Genomic DNA, 19294 nt, shown 5'->3' on the forward strand with positions numbered 1-19294 from the left:
TTACAGGAAGTTTGTTAAGAACTATGGGTCCATTGTGACTCCTCTTAATGATCTGACATCCAAGAAGATGCCCAAAAAGGTTCAGTGGACAGTAAGCTGTCAAAAGGCATTTGATGACCTGAAGGAGGCCATGTGCTCTGCACCTATCCTGAAAAGTCCTGACTACTCCAAAGAGTTTATTGTCCAAACAGATGCTTCTGAGTTGGGTGTGGGAGCTGTGCTGTCACAACTTAATGTAGATGGTCAAGACCAACCCATTGCTTTTATTAGCAGAAGGTTGACCCCCAGAGAGAAGAATTGGTCAGCTATTGAGAGGGAGGCCTTTGCTGTGGTGTGGGCCCTGAAGAAGCTGAGGCCATACTTGTTTGGCACTCACTTCAAGATTCAGACCGACCATAAGCCCCTCTTGTGGCTAAATCAGATGAAGGGTGAAAACCCCAAACTGCTTAGGTGGTCCATTTCCCTACAGGGGATGGACTTTACAGTGGAGCACCGGCCAGGTACTGACCATGGGAATGCAGATGGTCTCTCCAGGTACTTCCACTTAGGACATGAAGACGAGACTGGTCAAGGCTAGTTTAATGTCCCAGCGTTTGGGGGGGGGTTGTGTAGGAGAGTAGGGTCTGCTATCCTATGGTCACCCCAAATTTTTGCTTTTTGCTTCACTGGTTTTTGACATATTGAGGCTGTGGGCCTGCCAATCAGACCCCCAGCCTGCTGTTCTCTCTACTAAATTAAAACTATGCACCCTAGGTGCATAACCAATTGGAAGTGGATCACCCTGTCAGCCCCTGTACCAGTGTACACTAGGTACCCAGGGCATTGGTGTACCCAAGGCCTGCCAGGGGCTGCAGCATGTATTATGCCACCCCAGGCTTGGCCTAACGATTTGACACAACTGGCTGATCACTCAGCTGGGGTAAGTTGGTGTAATCACCTCTTACTTAGGTGTAGTATACCTATACCTAACCTTAAATGGGACACCTGGTAACCTATAAGTCACTCCTATAGCAGGCCTTAACAATCCTGAGGGCAGAGTGCTTGGTTCCATGTGAGATGGTGCTCTGGCATGAGCTGAGCCTGTCTGCAGTGGTCGGAACAACTTCCTTCTACTGTTTCCAGATATCGTCATACCATATACTCTTAAGTGCATTATGAACCTCGCGGTTAAATGCTATCTTTGGTTTGGCTTTATCAAAACATGTCGAGTAAGGTGTCATACGAATTGGAATACTAACCCCTCGCCAATTCTGGCGACGGGGCTAGCATTCCACCCTTCTAGAGGGACACGACATGTACAGTACCTGAAACCCGGGTAAAATCAGACATAGCCTCAGCTCCACAAAATGGATGCTGCCACCACAGACACAAGTCTGCCCTCCTGCTGCTGGGAGTCCTTCCAGCTTGGGAGGTGTGGACAAAGGGTTTCCTGCCAGGGGAGGTGCGTGCACCACCCCAGACAGGATTTTGTGTATTGGTCAGGTAGGGCTTGAAAGAAACCAGACATGCCTGTGGCTCACAAGGAGCCTCGGTGCATATGCCAGTTCAAACCGGTCCTGGGGCACACCAGTCCCGGGCCTGGGGCGAGCTGGACAAAGGATTGGGGGTGTAACCACCCCCCTTCCTGGTCCCACCCATAGGGAGGGACCTAGCAGGTAGTCCGGCCCCTAGAATCCGAATAAAGGTAGGAGCTGTGTCCTAAGACTTCAGACATCCTGGAATCAACTTGAAACTAAGAAGAAGACGGGAACTTCGACATTCTGCTGCACAGAAGACTGAAGAAAATCTCCCCTGTGGTCAGGGAGTGACCACCTTGCTAACGCAAGCACCATCCAGCGAATCACCGTCTGCTTTGCCGCCGCCTCCCGCCGGAGCCCGAGCCCAGAGACTGACAAGACCTGGACCTCCAGACCTCTCACCGCCCGATCCACAGTCCCTGAAAAGAGGAGACCCGTGGAGGCACCGAGACACGTGGAGCCAGCCATCTTGGAACGACTACGACAAGCTGACCAGTGCAACAACCGAGGCTCCCTCCAAGTTGTGCTTTGGGTCCTGAGAAGCCCAACCCTCGAGCAGCATCTGCACCAAAGGTGAGCCCTCCAGCATCTCCACGATCTGCGTGGGGCCCTTCTGCATTTTGCCACTCGACGCGCCTAACCGGTTGCTGGCCCGCTGGCTAGTGGCCATCTTGGCGACGAAATCTACGACAAACACCGCTGGCCTGGTTGCTCCAGACTGGCCCTTGCTCCCCTCCAAAGGAGCAATCCCTCTGACCTTGCTGGTCAGAACCAACAGCTGATTTCCGAATCCTCCTGCAATTGCTTTTGCCAAGGCTTGTTTGCTTCGATCAAGTCGCCGACACCGCCGACAGCGAGAGCCTGCGTGGGACAGCTCGTGAGCCGACTCCTGGACGTCGTCGACCTTCAGGGACCACGTGGCTGCGGAGACAAGCTACCCCTCATCACCTGTTTGCACCCGACATCGCCTGGTACCCACCTGGTGCCACGCTGGTCACTGGCTAGTGACTGTGAACACTGTCCCCTCTGCTTACAGGTCTTCAACATCTCCGATCCACTCTTGGATCCACTGCATCTCTTCCCGACCGACCGCCTGCAGCATCTTTGTCCCAGGCTCAACGGAACAGATAGAAGAAACCCGACGCACTTTGAGGCCTAGGCACCCGCTTCCTGTGGGTGAGGTAAAGCTGGTACTCCGGTGCCCATGTGTAGTAATACATCTCTAGTGCCTGTGTTCCAAATCTTAAGTTCCTAGGTCATCCGGAAGATTCCTTTTGCAGTAACTTTGTACTTTTTACGCACCCATTGAAACCTATGGGAGCACGCGTGTGACTATTTGCTCTGCACACGCCACCCGTGGACCTCCTGGTCACTAACTGACGTTAGCTCCTTGTAGGCCCAGCGATTCTAGAGGCCCTAGGCCTTTTCCCTTTTCTGTTCGTGGTACTTATACCACTATTTTAGTATATGGTTTGAGTGGCCACCAGGGCCTATCCATATAAAGTGCAACTTCTGTGTATTCTACTGTAATCTTGTTTGACGATTTGTGCTCCTGTGCTCATAAAGAGACTAGGGGTTACTTTGATAAATAAATACATATATATTTTGAATATATATCTGTGTGGTGTCCTTTCATTGGTATAAAAGGGGGTTACTATTGGTAAAACAGCTTGCTTAACACGCATCACGAGTTTAGCCTCAAAGACTGCTTAGCCTACGCTACCACTAGGGCAGCTAGTCCAAAAAGGTTGACTTACAACCACACCATAAGGGTTGCTTGGCATGGTACAAGGTGGTCACTAGAACTAGTGAACAGCATATACCAGGCCAACTTCTCACATGCCCGAACACCACTGCCCTGCCGTAAACCCTGAAACACCAACCCCTGCACGACCTCCTACACTGCCCGAACACCACTGCCCTGCCCTAAACCCTGAAACACCACCCCCTGCACGACCTCCTACACTGTCCGAACACCACTGCACTGCCCTATACCCTGAAACACCACCCCCAGCACGACCCCCTACACTGCGCGAACACCACTGCTTTGCCCTAAACCCTGTAACACCACCCCCAGCACGACCCCCTACTCTGCCCACACACTACTGCTCTGCCGTAAACCCTGAAACACCAGTCCCAGCACGACCCCCTACACTGCCCGAACAACACTGCACTAAACCCTGAAACACCACCCCAACAAGACCCCATACACTGCCCAAACACCACTGCGCTGCCCTAAACCCTGAAACACCACCCCCAGCACGACCCCCTACACTGCCCGAACACCACTGCACTGCCCTAAACCGTAAACCACCCCCAAAACGACCCCCTACACTGCTCAAACACCACTGCACTGCCCTAAACCCTGAAACACCACCCCCAGCAAAACCCCCTACACTGCCCTAAACCCTGAAACACCACCCCAAGTATGACCCCCTACACTGCCCGAACAACACTGCACTGCCCTAAACCCTGAAACACCACCCCCAGCACGACCCCTACACTGCCTGAACACCACTGCACTGCCCTATACCCTGAAACACCACCCCCATCACGACCCCCTACACTGCCCGAACACCACTGCCCTAAACCCTGAAACACCAGTCCCAGCACGACCCCCTACACTGCCCGAACAACACTGCACTAAACCCTGAAACACCACCCCCCAACAAGACCCCATACACTGCCTGAACACCACTGCACTGCCCTAAACCCTGAAACACCACCCCCAGCACGACCCCATACACTGCCCAAACATCACTGCACTGCCCTAAACCCTAAACCACCCCAAAAATGACCCATTAAACTGCTCGAACACCACTGCACTGCCGTAAACCCTGAAACACCACCCCCAGCAAGACCCCCTACAATGCCCGAACACCACTGCACCGCCCTAAACCCTGAAACACCACCCCAAGCATGACCCCCTACACTGCCCGAACAACACTGCACTGCCCTAAACCCTGAATCACCACCCCCAGCACGACCCCCTACACTGCCCGAACACCACTGCACTGCCCTAAACCCTGAAACACCACCCCCAGCATGACCCCCTACACTGCCCGAGCACCACTGCACTGCCCTAAACCCTGAAACACCCCCCCGCATGACCCCCTACACTACCCGAACACCACTGCACTGCCCTATACCCTGAAATACCGCCCCCTGCACGACCCCCTACACTGCCCGAACACCACTGCACTGCCCTATACCCTGAAACACCACCCCCAGCACGACCCCCTACACTGCGCGAACACCACTGCTTTGCCCTAAACCCTGAAACACCAGTCTCAGCACGACCCCCTACATTGCCCGAACAACACTGCACTAAACCCTGAAACACCACACTCCAACAAGACCCCCTACACTGCCCGAACTACCCTAAACCTTGAAACACCACCCCCAGCACGACCCCTACACTACCCGAACACCACTGCCCTAAAGCCTATAACACCACCCCCAGCATGACCCCCTACACTGCCCTTACACCACTGCACTGCCCTAAACCCAGAAACACCACCCCCTGCACGACCCCCTACACTGCCCGAACACCACTGCCCTAAACCCTGAAACACCACCCCCTGCAAGACCCCCTACACTGCCCGAACACCACTGCCCTGCCCTAAACCCTGAAACACCACCCCCTCCACGACCCCCTACACTGCCCGAACACCACTGCCCTAACCCCTGAAACACCACCCCCTCCACGACCCTACACTTCCCGAACACCACTGCACTGCCCTATACCCTGAAACACCACGCCCAGCACGACCCCCTACACTGCCCGGACACCACTGCACTGCCCTAAACCCTAAAACACCACCCCCAGCACGACGCTGTACACTGCCCGAACACCACTGCACTGCCCTAAACCCTGAAACACCACCCCCAGCATGACCCCCTACACTGCCCGAACACCACTGCACTGCCTTAAACCCTGAAAGACCATCCCAAGCACGACCCCCTACACTGCCCGAACACCACTGCCTTAAACGCTGAAACACCACCCCAGCACGACCCCCTACACTGCCCGAACACCACTGCACTGCCGTAAACCCTGAAACACCACCCCTAGCAAGACCCCCTACACTGACCGAACACCACTGCACTGCCCTAAACCCTGAAACACCACCCCCAGCACGACCCCTACACTGCCCGAACACCACTGCACTGCCCTATACCCTGAAACACCACCCCCATCATGACCCCCTACACTGCCCGAACACCACTGCCCTAAAGCCTGAAACACCACCCCCAGCACGACGCCGTACACTGCCCGAACACCACTGCACTGAACCCTGAAACACCACCCCCTGCAAGTCCCCCTACACTGCCCGAACACCACTGCCCAGCCCTAAACCCTGAAACACCACCCCCTGCACGACCTCCTACACTGCCCGAACACCACTGCCCTGCCCTAAACCCTGAAACACCACCCCCTGCATGACCTCCTACACTGTCCGAACACCACTGCACTGCCCTATACCCTGAAACACCACCCCCAGCACGACCCCCTACACTGCGCGAACACCACTGCTTTGCCCTAAACCCTGTAACACCACCCCCAGCACGACCCCCTACTCTGCCCACACACTACTGCTCTGCCGTAAACCCTGAAACACCAGTCCCAGCATGACCCCCTACACTGCCCGAACAACACTGCACTAAACCCTGAAACACCGCCCCCAACAAGACCCCATACACTGCCCAAACACCACTGCGCTGCCCTAAACCCTGAAACACCACCCCCAGCATGACCCCTACACTGCCCGAACACCACTGCACTGCCCTAAACCGTAAACCACCCCCAAAACGACCCCCTACACTACTCAAACACCACTGCACTGCCGTAAACCCTGAAACACCACCCCAGCAAGACCCCCTACACTTCCGGAACACCAATGCACTGCCCTAAACCCTGAAACACCACCCCCAGCAAAACCCCCTACACTGCCCTAAACCCTGAAACACCACCCCAAGTATGACCCCCTTCACTGCCCGAACAACACTGCACTGCCCTAAACCCTGAATCACCACCCCCAGCATGACCCCCTACACTGCCCGAACACCACTGCACTGCCCTAAACCCTGAAACACCACCCCCAGCACGACCCCTACACTGCCCGAACACCACTGCACTGCCCTATACCCTGAAACACCACCCCATCACGACCCCCTACACTGCCCGAACACCACTGCCCTAAACCCTGAAACACCAGTCCCAGCAAGACCCCCTACACTGCCTGAACAACACTGCACTAAACCCTGAAACACCACCCCCCAACAAGACCCCATACGCTGCCCGAACACCACTGCACTGCCCTAAACCCTGAAACACCACCCCCAGCACGACCCCCTACACTGCCCAAACACCACTGCACTGCCCTAAACCCTAAACCCCCCCAAAAATGACCCATTACACTGCTCGAACACCACTGCACTTTCGTAAACCCTGAAACACCACCCCCAGCAAGACCCCCTACAATGCCCGAACACCACTGCACTGCCCTAAACCCTGAAACACCACCCCCAGCAAAACCCTCTACACTGCCCTAAACCCTGAAACACCACCCCAAGCATGACCCCCTACACTGCCCGAGCAACACTGCACTGCCCTAAACCCTGAATCACCACCCCCAGCACGACCCCCTACACTGCCCGAACACCACTGCACTGCCCTAAACCCTGAAACACCACCCCCAGCATGACCCCCTACACTGCCCAAACACCACTGCACTGCCATAAACCCTGAAACACCCCCCTGCACGGCCCCCTACACTGCCCGAACACCACTGCACTGCCCTAGACCCTGAAATACCACCCCCTGCATGACCCCCTACACTGCCCGAACACCACTGCACTGCCCTATACCCTGAAACACCACCCCCAGCATGACCCCCTACAATGCGTGAACACCACTGCTTTGCCCTAAACCCTGAAACACCAGTAACAGCACGACCCCCTACACTGCCCGAACTACCCTAAACCTTGAAACACCACCCCCAGCACGACCCCTACACTACCCGAACACCACTGCCCTAAAGCCTATAACACCACCCCCAGCATGACCCCCTACATTGCCCTTACACCACTGCACTGCCCTAAACCCAGAAACACCACCCCCTGCAAGACCCCCTACACTGCCCGAACACCACTGCCCTAAACCCTGAAACACCACCCCCTGCAAGACCCCCTACACTGCCCGAACACCACTGCCCTGCCCTAAACCCTGAAACACCACCCCCTGCACGACCCCCTACACTGCCCGAACACCACTGCCCTAACCCCTGAAACACCACAACCTGCACGACCCTACACTGCCCGAACACCACTGCACTGCCCTATACCCTGAAACACCACGCCCAGCGCGACCCCCTACACTGCCCGGACACCACTGCACTGCCCTAAACCCTGAAACACCACCCCCAGCACAACGCCGTACACTGCCCGAACACCACTGCACTGCCCTAAACCCTGAAACACCACCCCCAGCATGACTCCCTACACTGCCCGAACACCACTGCACTGCCTTAAACCCTGAAAGACGATCCCAAGCACGACCCCCTACACTGCCCAAACACCACTGCCTTAAACGCTGAAACACCACCCCAGCACGACCCCCTACACTGCCCGAACACCACTGCACTGCCGTAAACCCTGAAACACCACCCCTAGCAAGACCCCCTACACTGCCTGAACACCACTGCACTGCCCTAAACCCTGAAACACCACCCCCAGCAAGACCCCCTACACTGCCTTAAACCCTTAAACACCACCCCAAGCATGACCCCCTACACTGCCCGAACAACACTGCACTGCCCTAAACCCTGAATCACCACCCCCAGCACGACCCCCTACACTTACCGAACACCACTGCCCTGCCCTAAACCCTGAAACACCACCCCCAGCACGACCCCGTACACTGTCCGAACACCACAGCACTGCCCTAAACCCTGACACACCACCCCCAGCAAGACCCCCTACACTGCCCAAACACCACTGCACTGCCCTAAACCCTGAAACACCACCCCCAGCAAGACCCCGTACACTGCCTGAACACCACTGCCTTTAACCCCAAAACATCACCCCCAGCACGACCCCCTACACTGCCCGAACATCACTGCCCAAAACCCCAAAACCCTGAAACACTAACCCCAGCACGACCCCCTACACTGCCTGAACACCACTGCACTGCCATAAACCCTGAAAAACCAGCCCCAGCACAACCCCCTACCCTGCCCGAACACCACTGCACTGCCCTAAACCCTGAAACACCAGCCCCAGCACGACACCCTACACTGCCCGAAGACCACTGCTCTGCCCTAAATCCTGAAACCCCAGCCCCAGAACGACCCCCTACTCTGCCCGAACACCACTTCCCTAACCCCTAAAACACCACCCCCAAGAAGACCCCCTACACTGCCCTAACACCACTGCACTGTCCTAAACCCTGAAACAGCACCCCCAGCACGACCCCTTCCACTGCCCGAACACCACTGCACTGCCCTATACCCTGAAACACCATCCCCAGCAAGACTCCCAACACTGCCCGAACTCCACTGCACAGCCCTAAACCCTGAAAGACCACTCCCAGCAAGACCCCGTACACTGCCTGAATACCACTGCCCTTAACCCCAAAACATCACCCCGAGCATGAACCCCCTACACTGCCCGTACATCACTGCCCTAAACTCTGAAACACCAACCCCAGCACGACCCCCTACACTGCCCGAACACCACTGCACTGCCATAAACCCTGAAAAACCAACCCCAGCACGACCCCCTACACTGCCCGAACACCACTGCACTGCCCTAAACCCTGAAACACCAGCCCCAGCACGACACCCTACATTGCCCGAACACCACTGCTCTGCCCTAAATCCTGAAACACCAGCCCCAGAACGACCCCCTACTCTGCCCGAACACCACTGCCCTAAACCCTGAAACACCACCCCCTGCAAGACCCCTACACTGCCCGAACACCACTGCCCTGCCCTAAACCCTGAAACACCACCCCCTGCACGACCCCCTACACTGCCCGAACACCACTGCCCTAACCCCTGAAACACCACCCCCAGCAAGACCCCCTACACTGCCCTAACACCACTGCAGTGTCCTAAACCCTGAAACAGCAAACCCAGCACGACCCCCTCCACTGCCCGAACACCACTGCACTGCCCTAAACCCTGAAACACCACCCCCAGCATGACCCCCTACACTGCCCGAACAGCACTGCACTGCCCTAAACCCTAAACCACCCCCAAAACGACCCCCTACACTGCTCGAACACCAATGCTCTGCCGTAAACCCTGAAACACCACCCCCAGCAAGACCCGCTACACTGCCCGAACACCACTGCACTGCCCTAAACCCTGAAACACCACCCCCAGCAAAACCCCCTACACTGCCCTAAACCCTGAAACACCACCCCAAGCATGACCCCCTACACTGCCCGAACAACACTGCACTGCCCTAAACCCTGAATCACCACCCCCAGCACGACCCCCTACACTGCCCAAACACCACTGCTCTGCCCTAAAGCCTGAAACACCACCCCCAGCACGACCTCATACACTGCCCAAACACCACTGCACTACCCTAAACCCTGAAACACCACCCCCAGCAGCAAGACCTCCTACACTGCCCAAACACCACTGCACTGCCCTAAACCCTGAAACACCACCCCCAGCGAGACCCCCTACACTGCCCGAACACCACTGCACTACCCTAAACCCTGAAACACCACCCCCAGCGAGACCCCCTACACTGCCCAAACACGACTGCCCTAAACCCTCAAACACCACCCCCTGCAAGTCCCCCTACACTGCCCGAACACCACTGCCCTGCCCTAAACCCTGAAACACCACCCCCTGCACGACCTCCTACACTGCCCGAACACCACTGCCCTGCCCTAAACCCTGAAACACCACCCCCTGCACGACCTCCTACACTGCCCGAACACCACTGCCCTGCCCTAAACCCTGAAACACCACCCCCTGCACGACCTCCTACACTGTCCGAACACCACTGCACTGCCCTATACCCTGAAACACCACCCCCAGCACGACCCCCTACACTGCACGAACACCACTGCTTTGCCCTAAACCCTGTAACACCACCCCCAGCACGACCCACTACTCTGCCCACACACTACTGCTCTGCCGTAAACCCTGAAACACCAGTCCCAGCACGACCCCCTACACTGCCCGAACAACAATGCACTAAACCCTGAAACACCACCCCCAACAAGACCCCATTCACTGCCCAAACACCACTGCACTGCCCTAAACCCTGAAACACCACCCTCAGCACGACCCCCTACACTGCCCGAACACCACTGCACTGCCCTAAACCGTAAACCACCCCCAAAATGACCCCCTACACTGCTCAAACACCACTGCACTGCCGTAAACCCTGAAACACCACCCCCAGCAAGACCCCCTACACTGCCCGAACACCACTGCACTGCCCTAAACCCTGAAACACCACCCCCAGCAAAACCCCCTACACTGCCCTTAACCATGAAACACCACCCCAAGTATGACCCCCTACACTGTCCGAACAACACTGCACTGCCCTAAACCCTGAATCACCACCCCCAGCATGACCCCCTACACTGCCCGAACACCACTGCACTGCCCTAAACCCTGAAACACCACCCCCAGCACGACCCCTACACTGCCCGAACACCACTGCACTGCCCTATACCCTGAAACACCACCCCCATCACGACCCCCTACACTGCCCGAACACCACTGGCCAAAAGCCTGAAACACCACCCCCAGCACGACGCCATACACTGCCCGAACACCACTGCACTGAAACCTGAAACACCACCCCCTGCAAGTCCCCCTACACTGCCCGAACACCACTGCCCTGCACTAAACCCTGAAACACCACCCCCAACAAGACCCCATACACTGCCCAAACACCACTGCACTGCCCTAAACCCTGAAACACCACCCCAGAACGACCCCATACACTGCCCGAACACCACTGCACTGCCCTAAACTGTAAACCACCCCCAAAATGACCCCCTACACTGCTCAAACACAACTGCACTGCCGTAAACCCTGAAACACCACCCCCAGCAAGACCCCTACACTGCCCGAACACCACTGCACTGCCCTAAACCCTGAAACACCACCCCCAGCAAAACCCCCTACACTGCCCTAAACCCTGAAACACCACCCCAAGTATGACCCCCTACACTGCCCGAACAACACTGCACTGCCCTAAACCCTGAATCACCACCCCCAGCATGACCCCCTACACTGCCCGAACACCACTGCACTGCCCTAAACCCTGAAACACCACCCCCAGCACGACCCCTACACTGCCCGAACACCACTGCACTGCCCTATACCCTGAAACACCACCCCCATCACGACCCCCTACACTGCCCGAACACCACTGCCCGAAAGCCTGAAACACCACCCCCAGCACGACGCCATACACTGCCCGAACACCATTGCACTGAAACCTGAAACACCACCCCCTGCAAGTCCCCCTACACTGCCCGAACACCACTGCCCTGCACTAAACCCTGAAACACCACCCCCAACAAGACCCCATACACTGCCCAAACACCACTGCACTGCCCCAAACCCTGAAACACCACCCCCAGAACGACCCCCTACACTGCCCGAACACCACTGCACTGCCCTAAACCGTAAACCACCCCCAAAATGACCCCCTACACTGCTCAAACACAACTGCACTGCCGTAAACCCTGAAACACCACCCCCAGCAAGACCCCCTACACTGCCCGAACACCACTGCACTGCCCTAAACCCTGAAACACCACCCCCAGCAAAACCCCCTACACTGCCCTAAACCCTGAAACACCACCCCAAGCATGACCCCCTACACTGCCCGAACAACACTGCACTGCCCTAAACCCTGAATCACCACCCCCAGCACGACCCCCTACACTGCCCGAACACCACTGCTCTGCCCTAAAGCCTGAAACACCACCCCCAGCACGACCTCATACACTGCCCAAACACCACTGCACTACCCTAAACCCTGAAACACCACCCCCAGCAGCAAGACCCCCTACACTGCCCAAACACCACTGCACTGCCCTAAACCCTGAAACACCACCCCCAGCGAGACCCCCTACACTGCCCGAACACCACTGCACTACCCTAAACCCTGAAACACCACCCCCAGCGAGACCCCCTACACTGCCCAAACACGACTGCCCTAAACCCTCAAACACCACCCCCTGCAAGTCCCCCTACACTGCCCGAACACCACTGCCCTGCCCTAAACCCTGAAACACCACCCCCTGCACGACCTCCTACACTGCCCGAACACCACTGCCCTGCCCTAAACCCTGAAACACCACCCCCTGCACGACCTCCTACACTGCCCGAACACCACTGCCCTGCCCTAAACCCTGAAACACCACCCCCTGCACGACCTCCTACACTGTCCGAACACCACTGCACTGCCCTATACCCTGAAACACCACCCCCAGCACGACCCCCTACACTGCACGAACACCACTGCTTTGCCCTAAACCCTGTAACACCACCCCCAGCACGACCCACTACTCTGCCCACACACTACTGCTCTGCCGTAAACCCTGAAACACCAGTCCCAGCACGACCCCCTACACTGCCCGAACAACAATGCACTAAACCCTGAAACACCACCCCCAACAAGACCCCATACACTGCCCAAACACCACTGCACTGCCCTAAACCCTGAAACACCACCCCCAGCACGACCCCCTACACTGCCCGAACACCACTGCACTGCCCTAAACCGTAAACCACCCCCAAAATGACCCCCTACACTGCTCAAACACCACTGCACTGCCGTAAACCCTGAAACACCACCCCCAGCAAGACCCCCTACACTGCCCGAACACCACTGCACTGCCCTAAACCCTGAAACACCACCCCCAGCAAAACCCCCTACACTGCCCTTAACCATGAAACACCACCCCAAGTATGACCCCCTACACTGTCCGAACAACACTGCACTGCCCTAAACCCTGAATCACCACCCCCAGCATGACCCCCTACACTGCCCGAACACCACTGCACTGCCCTAAACCCTGAAACACCACCCCCAGCACGACCCCTACACTGCCCGAACACCACTGCACTGCCCTATACCCTGAAACACCACCCCCATCACGACCCCCTACACTGCCCGAACACCACTGCCCGAAAGCCTGAAACACCACCCCCAGCACGACGCCATACACTGCCCGAACACCACTGCACTGAAACCTGAAACACCACCCCCTGCAAGTCCCCCTACACTGCCCGAACACCACTGCCCTGCACTAAACCCTGAAACACCACCCCCAACAAGACCCCATACACTGCCCAAACACCACTGCACTGCCCTAAACCCTGAAACACCACCCCCAGAACGACCCCCTACACTGCCCGAACACCACTGCACTGCCCTAAACCGTAAACCTCCCCCAAAATGACCCCCTACACTGCTCAAACACAACTGCACTGCCGTAAACCCTGAAACACCACCCCCAGCAAGACCCCCTACACTGCCCGAACACCACTGCACTGCCCTAAACCCTGAAACACCACCCCCAGCAAAACCCCCTACACTGCCCTAAACCCTGAAACACCACCCCAAGTATGACCCCCTACACTGCCCGAACAACACTGCACTGCCCTAAACCCTGAATCACCACCCCCAGCATGACCCCCTACACTGCCCGAACACCACTGCACTGCCCTAAACCCTGAAACACCACCCCCAGCACGACCCCTACACTGCCCGAACACCACTGCACTGCCCTATACCCTGAAACACCACCCCCATCACGACCCCCTACACTGCCCGAACACCACTGCCCGAAAGCCTGAAACACCACCCCCAGCACGACGCCATACACTGCCCGAACACCACTGCACTGAAACCTGAAACACCACCCCCTGCAAGTCTCCCTACACTGCCCGAACACCACTGCCCTGCACTAAACCCTGAAACACCACCCCCAACAAGACCCCATACACTGCCCAAACACCACTGCACTGCCCTAAACCCTGAAACACCACCCCCAGAACGACCCCCTAAACTGCCCGAACACCACTGCACTGCCCTAAACCGTAAACCACCCCCAAAATGACCCCCTACACTGCTCAAACACAACTGCACTGCCGTAAACCCTGAAACACCACCCCCAGCAAGACCCCCTACACTGCCCGAACACCACTGCACTGCCCTAAACCCTGAAACACCACCCCCAGCAAAACCCCCTACACTGCCCTAAACCCTGAAACACCACCCCAAGTATGACCCCCTACACTGCCCGAACAACACTGCACTGCCCTAAACCCTGAATCACCACCCCCAGCATGACCCCCTACACTGCCCGAACACCACTGCACTGCCCTAAACCCTGAAACACCACCCCCAGCACGAACCCTACACTGCCCGAACACCACTGCACTGCCCTATACCCTGAAACACCACCCCCATCACGACCCCCCACACTGCCCGAACACCACTGCCCTAAAGCCTGAAACACCACCCCAGCACAACGCCGTACACTGCCCGAACACCACTGCACTGAATCCTGAAACACCACCCCCTGCAAGTCCCCCTACACTGCCCGAACACCACTGCCCTGCCCTAAACCCTGAAACACCACCCCCTGCACGACCTCCTACACTGCCCGAACACCACTGCCCTGCCCTAAACCCTGAAACACCACCCCCTGCACAACCTCCTACACTGTCCTAACACCACTGCACTGCCCTATACCCTGAAACACCACCCCAGCATGACCACCTACACTGCACGAACACCACTGCTTTGCCCTAAACCCTGTAACACCACCCCCAGCACGACCCCCTACTCTGCCCACACACTACTGCTCTGCCGTAAACCCTGAAACACCAGTCCCAGCAGGACCCCCTACACTGCCCGAACAAGACTGCACTAAACCCTGAAACACCACCCCCAACAAGACCCCATACACTGCCCAAACACCACTGCGCTGCCCTAAACCCTGAAACACCACCCCCAGCACGACCCCCTACACTGCCCGAACACCACTGCACTGCCCTAAACCGTAAACCACCCCCAAAACGACCCCCTACACTGCCCGAACACCACTGCACTGCCCTAAACCCTGAAACACCACCCCCAGCAAAACCCCCTACACTGCCCTTAACCATGAAACACCACCCCAAGTATGACCCCCTACACTGTCCGAACAACACTGCACTGCCCTAAACCCTGAATCACCACCCCCAGCATGACCCCCTACACTGCCCGAACACCACTGCACTGCCCTAAACCCTGAAACACCACCCCCAGCACGACCCCTACACTGCCCGAACACCACTGCACTGCCCTATACCCTGAAACACCACCCCCATCACGACCCCCTACACTGCCCGAACACCACTGGCCAAAAGCCTGAAACACCACCCCCAGCACGACGCCATACACTGCCCGAACACCACTGCACTGAAACCTGAAACACCACCCCCTGCAAGTCCCCCTACACTGCCCGAACACCACTGCCCTGCACTAAACCCTGAAACACCACCCCCAACAAGACCCCATACACTGCCCAAACACCACTGCACTGCCCTAAACCCTGAAACACCACCCCAGAACGACCCCATACACTGCCCGAACACCACTGCACTGCCCTAAACTGTAAACCACCCCCAAAATGACCCCCTACACTGCTCAAACACAACTGCACTGCCGTAAACCCTGAAACACCACCCCCAGCAAGACCCCCTACACTGCCCGAACACCACTGCACTGCCCTAAACCCTGAAACACCACCCCCAGCAAAACCCCCTACACTGCCCTAAACCCTGAAACACCACCCCAAGTATGACCCCCTACACTGCCCGAACAACACTGCACTGCCCTAAACCCTGAATCACCACCCCCAGCATGACCCCCTACACTGCCCGAACACCACTGCACTGCCCTAAACCCTGAAACACCACCCCCAGCACGACCCCTACACTGCCTGAACACCACTGCACTGCCCTATACCCTGAAACACCACCCCCATCACGACCCCCTACACTGCCCGAACACCACTGCCCGAAAGCCTGAAACACCACCCCCAGCACGACGCCATACACTGCCCGAACACCATTGCACTGAAACCTGAAACACCACCCCCTGCAAGTCCCCCTACACTGCCCGAACACCACTGCCCTGCACTAAACCCTGAAACACCACCCCCAACAAGACCCCATACACTGCCCAAACACCACTGCACTGCCCCAAACCCTGAAACACCACCCCCAGAACGACCCCCTACACTGCCCGAACACCACTGCACTGCCCTAAACCGTAAACCACCCCCAAAATGACCCCCTACACTGCTCAAACACAACTGCACTGCCGTAAACCCTGAAACACCACCCCCAGCAAGACCCCCTACACTGCCCGAACACCACTGCACTGCCCTAAACCCTGAAACACCACCCCCAGCAAAACCCCCTACACTGCCCTAAACCCTGAAACACCACCCCAAGCATGACCCCCTACACTGCCCGAACAACACTGCACTGCCCTAAACCCTGAATCACCACCCCCAGCACGACCCCCTACACTGCCCGAACACCACTGCTCTGCCCTAAAGCCTGAAACACCACCCCCAGCACGACCTCATACACTGCCCAAACACCACTGCACTACCCTAAACCCTGAAACACCACCCCCAGCAGCAAGACCCCCTACACTGCCCAAACACCACTGCACTGCCCTAAACCCTGAAACACCACCCCCAGCGAGACCCCCTACACTGCCCGAACACCACTGCACTACCCTAAACCCTGAAACACCACCCCCAGCGAGACCCCCTACACTGCCCAAACACGACTGCCCTACACCCTCAAACACCACCCCCTGCAAGTCCCCCTACACTGCCCGAACACCACTGCCCTGCCCTAAACCCTGAAACACCACCCCCTGCACGACCTCCTACACTGCCCGAACACCACTGCCCTGCCCTAAACCCTGAAACACCACCCCCTGCACGACCTCCTACACTGCCCGAACACCACTGCCCTGCCCTAAACCCTGAAACACCACCCCCTGCACGACCTCCTACACTGTCCGAACACCACTGCACTGCCCTATACCCTGAAACACCACCCCCAGCACGACCCCCTACACTGCACGAACACCACTGCTTTGCCCTAAACCCTGTAACACCACCCCCAGCACGACCCACTACTCTGCCCACACACTACTGCTCTGCCGTAAACCCTGAAACACCAGTCCCAGCACGACCCCCTACACTGCCCGAACAACAATGCACTAAACCCTGAAACACCACCCCCAACAAGACCCCATACACTGCCCAAACACCACTGCACTGCCCTAAACCCTGAAACACCACCCCCAGCACGACCCCCTACACTGCCCGAACACCACTGCACTGCCCTAAACCGTAAACCACCCCCAAAATGACCCCCTACACTGCTCAAACACCACTGCACTGCCGTAAACCCTGAAACACCACCCCCAGCAAGACCCCCTACACTGCCCGAACACCACTGCACTGCCCTAAACCCTGAAACACCACCCCCAGCAAAACCCCCTACACTGCCCTTAACCATGAAACACCACCCCAAGTATGACCCCCTACACTGTCCGAACAACACTGCACTGCCCTAAACCCTGAATCACCACCCCCAGCATGACCCCCTACACTGCCCGAACACCACTGCACTGCCCTAAACCCTGAAACACCACCCCCAGCACGACCCCTACACTGCCCGAACACCACTGCACTGCCCTATACCCTGAAACACCACCCCCATCACGACCCCCTACACTGCCCGAACACCACTGCCCGAAAGCCTGAAACACCACCCCCAGCACGACGCCATACACTGCCCGAACACCACTGCACTGAAACCTGAAACACCACCCCCTGCAAGTCCCCCTACACTGCCCGAACACCACTGCCCTGCACTAAACCCTGAAACACCACCCCCAACAAGACCCCATACACTGCCCAAACACCACTGCACTGCCCTAAACCCTGAAACACCACCCCCAGAACGACCCCCTACACTGCCCGAACACCACTGCACTGCCCTAAACCGTAAACCTCCCCCAAAATGACCCCCTACACTGCTCAAACACAACTGCACTGCCGTAAACCCTGAAACACCACCCCCAGCAAGACCCCCTACACTGCCCGAACACCACTGCACTGCCCTAAACCCTGAAACACCACCCCCAGCAAAACCCCCTACACTGCCCTAAACCCTGAAACACCACCCCAAGTATGACCCCCTACACTGCCCGAACAACACTGCACTGCCCTAAACCCTGAATCACCACCCCCAGCATGACCCCCTACACTGCCCGAACACCACTGCACTGCCCTAAACCCTGAAACACCACCCCCAGCACGACCCCTACACTGCCCGAACACCACTGCACTGCCCTATACCCTGAAACACCACCCCCATCACGACCCCCTACACTGCCCGAACACCACTGCCCGAAAGCCTGAAACACCACCCCCAGCACGACGCCATACACTGCCCGAACACCACTGCACTGAAACCTGAAACACCACCCCCTGCAAGTCTCCCTACACTGCCCGAACACCACTGCCCTGCACTAAACCCTGAAACACCACCCCCAACAAGACCCCATACACTGCCCAAACACCACTGCACTGCCCTAAACCCTGAAACACCACCCCCAGAACGACCCCCTAAACTGCCCGAACACCACTGCACTGCCCTAAACCGTAAACCACCCCCAAAATGACCCCCTACACT

The sequence above is a fragment of the Triturus cristatus genome, chromosome 1_1 (assembly GCF_964204655.1).
Source record: "Triturus cristatus chromosome 1_1, aTriCri1.1, whole genome shotgun sequence".
NCBI lineage: Eukaryota > Metazoa > Chordata > Amphibia > Caudata > Salamandridae > Triturus > Triturus cristatus.